The following is a 6,082-nucleotide window of genomic DNA, read 5'->3' on the forward strand; positions in this document are numbered from 1 at the left end:
AGAAGAAGAAGAAGAAGAAGAAGAAGAAGAAGAAGAAGAAAGCACATTTAATTTCAAATGCATTACTACGTCATTTAAAAAAATCCTCATGTCCAGGCAAATAATACCAACATTTGGAAAGCAGAGACAGGGAAAGCCAGAGTTAAAAGTCATCTTAAGTTACAGAGCAAGTCCAAAGCTAGTACTGGCTACATAACAAACAAACAGCAGCAGCCATCTTCCAGTAACTCGCCAAAATGACCAACACAAAGGTAAAGAGGACAGTCTCTCAGTATATGTTCTTTAGGCCTGTTAGGAAACATGGAGTTGTTCCTTTGGCCACATACATGCAAATCTACAAGAAGGGTGTTATTGCTGACATCAAGAGAATGAGCACTATTCAAAAAGGAATGCCCCTTAAGTGTTACCACGGCAAACTTGAAGAGTCTACAATGTCACCCAGCATGCCTTGGGCATCACTGTAAACAAGCCAGTTAAGGGAAAGATTCTGGCTCAGGGGATCAGTGTGCTAATTGAGCACATCAAGCACTCGAAGAGCAGAGACAGCTTCCTGAAGGGGCTAAAGGAGAACGATCAGAAGAAAAAGGAAGCCAACGACAAGGGCACCTGGGTTCAGCTGAAGCGACAGCCTGCACCACCCAGAGAAGCACACTTGCGAGGACTGATGGAAAGGAGCCTGAGATGTTGGAGTTCATTCCATACAAATTCTTAGCCTAATATACAAAAAAGAAATAAAGGACCTGGTCTACAAAAAAACATAATAACAAAAAATAAATTCTCCAGATCATCAGATGAAAGGAAAATCAACCCAGGGAACACTGTCCACAGCTTCCCAGCAGTTGTTACCAAGGATATTTTAACTGAGCTCAACGGCATGGTGCTGAGCTACGGCTATTTCATTTCTGTCTCCATCAGCAAAATCCTAAGCAAAATGAGGATTTGGACTCCAGGGACCATCTTCCTAGCAGATGACTGCCAGAGGGAGGCAAAAAAATGATTCTATGGGGAAGTAGCTGCAAAGCTTACTAGGGTTTAAAAACTTGGAGACAACTAAACGTTAAAGAAAGAAAGAAAGAAAGAAAGAAAGAAAGAAAGAAAGAAAGAAAGAAGAGAAAGAAAGAAAGAAAGAAAGAAAGAAAGAAAGAAAGAAAGAAAGAAAGAAGGAAGGAAGGAAGGAAGGAAGGAAGGAAGGAAGGAAGGAAGGAAGGAAGGAAAGAAAGAAAGAAAGAAAGAAAGAAAGAAAGAAAGAAAGAAAGAAAGAAAGAAAGAAAGAAAGAAAGAAAGAAAGAAAGAAAGACATTGTAGATTGTTGGCTTTTCAGAATTTCTTTAAATTCCCCAAAGGAAGTATCCAATAAATATTTCTTACAGTGCAATAGTGTAGAATAGGTTCCTGAGGAAAAATAGTTAATTTTACCAGAAAATAAGCAGCAGAAGATAGCAATAGAAATAAGAAATGAAACTCACACTTTAGAAGAAATTTTACCATCAGGAACAAAAACTGCATATTTATTTAATATTCTGCCTAGTGATAATTTAGCCACTTACACCATTAGAACAATCAGATGAGGCCAGTGCTACTCAGTCCAGACAAAGATGTTATCTTTAGTGACATGTACTATATAGAATAAAAATCCATTTTTTTACTTGCAAAAATATATTTCCAACTCAATTCTGTGAGTCTAATAAACTGAGACTCATGTTAATTCTGCCAAAAGAATACTACTTTAGTTTTCATTTGTTTCACTTTGTTATTTTTTAAATCTTATTTATAATAAACAGTTCTGAATCACAAAGCTGTGTGCCCTCTACGTAAGTCCCAGAAGTTTAGTCTTGTACCATGTATTGAAGAGTGTTTCCTTGGAAGATTAAAATACCTAATGTCAACCACCACTTGAGTAGAATGTCACATTCTACTCATCTAAAAAGATGAATTCAAATAGCAGTCTATAATCATTTCATTTGAAATTAGCCAAAAACAAGACAGCTAATGACTAATCTCAAAAAGTATTGCTTACAACCATAAGCATTCCAATTATCTGAAAAATCAATTTTGAACTCTCACAATGATTTAAAATATGCTCCTATAAAATGTGGTACAATTCTATTATAATTATGATGTAATTTTATTACATATAACTCTATTATTGTACAATAATGACATAATTTCATACTGTGCAGTGTTTAGTACACTGTATAGTAATTTTATAATGTATAGTAATTTCATAATGCATACTAATTATGTAATGTAATTATATAATATATAATTATAAAACAGTCATAATCATGTCTATTATATTATAGAACAGTTACAATTATACCTATTATAGTAAACTTATTTCCACTATGCCAAGTAATCTAATTAAAGTGTATTGCTTAAATGTAATTGTGTAAAAAAAAATCTAGAGCCATTAAATTTAACACTTCTTTTCCCACCCTATAGCGTCCCCAAATATCTGACAACTTTGTAAAAAAGAAAATGTTATGCCTAAGTATAAAAATACAGATTATAAAATATGCCATGCCCCATGTTTAATCTATCATTAGCTTACTTTTATATATGGGTTAAATAAAGTATAGTGCCTTTTCTTCCAAAGAAAGCAAAAAGCCTACATGTGGGTCCATATCCTGCAGGACCTACACTGTCTCACCCACTGAAGCCCTCAAGAACCTTAGGGAAGAGCTGTTCTCCTTTTCATAGGCTTATCTTGATACAGCTGGCCAAACTACATCATATCCTGTACTCAAACCAAATTCTACCAATTTGCAGAAAAGAAATTTCTAGATGGTTATAGTTCCACTAAGAATTTTGTAAAAACAATTCTGGCCCTCACTTTACCAGGAAGAATATCTACGAGTTGGCTAGAGAAATGGCTCAAGTGTTAAAGAGCATGTGCTGGTCCTCCAGAGGACAGGACTGTGGACCCCAGCACCAGGGGCAGGTGGCTCATAACCACTGTAGCTCCAGCTCCAGAGATTCATTGTTCTCTTCTGGCTTTCTCAGGTACCAACACATACAAGCCCTACACTCACACAAACACACATCAATACAGATAAGTAAAACTAAGAAAAGGAAAAAAAAGTGCCTATTTTTTTTAATTTTATTCGATATATTTTTTTGTTTACATTTCAAATGATTTCCCCTTTTCTGGTTCCCCACTCCCCGAAAGTCACATAAGCCCCCTTCCCTCCCTCTGTTCTCCTACCCATCCCTTCCCACTTCCCTGTTCTGGTTTTGTCTTATACTGCTACACTGAGTCTTTCCAGAACTAGGGGCCACTCCTCCGTTCTTCTTATACCTCATTTGATGTGTGGATTATGTTTTGGGTATTCCAGTTTTCCAGGCTAATATCCATTTATTAGTGAGTGCATACCATGATTGATGTTTTGAGACTGGGTTACCTCACTTAGTATGATGTTCTCCAGCTCCATCCACTTGCCTAAGAATTTCATGAATTCATTGTTTCTAATGGCTAAATAGTACTCCATTGTGTAGATATACCACAATTTTGCATCCATTCTTCTGTTGAGGGATACCTGGGTTCTTTCCAGCTTCTGGCTATTATAAATAGGGCTGCTATGAACATAATAGAGCATATATCCTTATTACATGCTGGGGAATCCTCTGGGTATATGCCCAGGAGTGGTATAGCAGGTTCTTTCAGAAGTGATATGCCCAGTTTTCTGAGGAACCGCCAGAGTGATTTCCAGAGTGGTTGTACCAATTTGCAACCTCACCAGCAGTGGAGGAGTGTTCCTCTTTCTCCACATCCTCGCCAACACCCGCTGTCTCCTGAGTTTTCAATCTTAGCCATTCTGACTGGTGTAAGGTTGTTTTGATTTGCATTTCCCTGATGACTAGTGAAGTTGAGCATTTTTTAAGATGTTTCTCTGCCATCCGAAGTTCTTCAGGTGAGAATTCTTTGTTTAACTCTGTACCCCATTTTTTAATAGGGTTATTTGGTTCTCTGGGGTCTAACTTCTTGAGTTCTTTGTATATATTGGATATTAGCCCTCTATCTGATGTAGGGTTGGTGAAGATCTTTTCCCAATTTGTTGGTTGCCGATTTGTCCTTTTGATGGTGTCCTTTGCTTTACAGAAACTTTGTAATTTTATGAGGTCCCATTTGTCAATTATTGATCTTAGAGCATAAGCTATTGGTGTTCTGTTCAGGAACTTTCCCCCTGTACCGATCTCCTCAAGGGTCTTCCCCAGTTTCTTTTCTATTAGCTTCAGAGTGTCTGGCTTTATGTGGAGGTCCTTGATCCATTTGGAGTTGAGCTTAATACAAGGAGACAAGGATGGATCAATTTGCATTCTTCTGCATGCTGACCTCCAGTTGAACCAGCACCATTTGTTGAAAAGGCTATCTTTTTTCCATTGGATGTTTTCAGCCCCTTTGTCGAGGATCAAGTGGCCATAGGTGTGTGGGTTCATTTCAGTATCTTCAATCCTGTTCCATTGATCCGCCTGCCTGTCACTGTACCAATACCATGCAGTTTTTAACACTATTGCTCAGTTATATTGCTTGAGGTCAGGGATACTGATTCCCCCAGAATTTCTTTTGTTGTTGAGAATAGTTTTAGCTATCCTGGGTTTTTTGTTATTCCAGATGAATCTGAATTGTTCTTTCTAACTCTTTGAAGAACTGAGTTGGGATTTTGATGGGTATTGCGTTGAATCTGTATATTGCTTTTGACAAAATGGCCATTTTAACTATATTGATTCTACCGATCCATGAGCATTGGAGGTTTTTCCATTTTTTGAGGTCTTCCTCTATTTCCTTCTTCAGAGTCTTGAAGTTCTTGTCATACAGATCTTTCACATGTTTGGTAAGAGTACCCCAAGGTACTTTATACTTTTTGTGGCTATTGTGAAGGGTGTCATTTCCCTAATTTCTTTCTCAGCCTGCTTATCCTTTGAGTATAGGAAGGCTACTGATTTGCTTGAGTTGATTTTATAATCTGCCACTTTGCTGAAGTTGTTTATCAGCTGTAGGAGTTCTCTAGTGGAGTTTTTTGGGTCACTTAGGTAGACTATCATATCATCTGCAAATAATGATAGTTTGATTTCCTCCTTTCCAATTTGCATCCCTTTGACCTCCTTATGTTGTCTAATCCAAATAGATCATCTAAACAGTCCCATAACCCCTAAAGAAATAGAAGGGGTCATAGAAAGCCTTCCAACCAAAAAAGCACAGGACCAGATGGCTTCAGTGCAGAATTCTATCAGACCTTCAAAGAAGACCTAACACCAATACTCTTCAAACTATTCCACAAAATAGAAACAGAACGAACACTACCCAATTCCTTCTATGAAGGCACAATTATGCTGATACCAAAACCACACAAAGATCCAACAAAGAAACAGAACTTCAGACCAATTTCCCTTATGAACATCGATGCAAATATACTCAATAAAATTCTTGCCAACTGAATCCAAGAACACATCAAAACAATCATCCACCATGATCAAGTAGGCTTTATCCCGGGAATGCAGGGTTGGTTCAATATACGGAAATCCATCAATGTAATCCACTACATAAACAAACTCAAAGAAAACAACCACATGGTCATTTCATTGGATGCTGAAAAAGCATTTGACAAAATTCAGCATCCTTTCATGCTTAAAGTCTGGGAAAGAACAGGAGAAAGAATCCTTCAAGGCCCATACCTAAACATAGTTAAAGCAATATACAGCAAACTGGTAGCCAACATCAAACTAAATGGAGAGAAACTTGAAGCAATCCCACTAAAATCAGGGACTAGACAGGGCTGCCCACTTTTTCCCTATCTTTTCAATATTGTACTTGAGGTAAAAATGTGCCTGTTAATTTCTCCTATTTTTCTTCCCTACCATCTCATTATTTCCTCCTCTCCCTTTCTTCATTCCTTTTCTCCAAATCTCAGTCCCACAATCACTACAAAGGAGAACAAGACTCATCCTAGTAGACAACAGCTCTTGCCACCCAGGACAGAGAATGAAGACATGAAGAAGGTGTCTGTAAGTGGAAGCACACTGGACATTACAAGCTGGACAGATCAAGCCTGGAGTGGGAGCTGGAGCGATGCTCAAAGGGCAC

General features: G+C 37.8%; 1 pseudogene; it reads left to right on the forward strand.

The window, feature by feature from the left end:
- The first annotated feature begins 236 nt into the window (after positions 1-236).
- On the forward strand, positions 237-717 carry LOC127666069 (60S ribosomal protein L21-like; annotated as a pseudogene).
- Positions 718-6,082: the final 5,365 nt, after the last annotated feature.

The sequence above is a fragment of the Apodemus sylvaticus genome, chromosome 1 (genome assembly GCF_947179515.1).
Source record: "Apodemus sylvaticus chromosome 1, mApoSyl1.1, whole genome shotgun sequence".
NCBI classification, from domain to species: Eukaryota; Metazoa; Chordata; class Mammalia; order Rodentia; family Muridae; genus Apodemus; species Apodemus sylvaticus.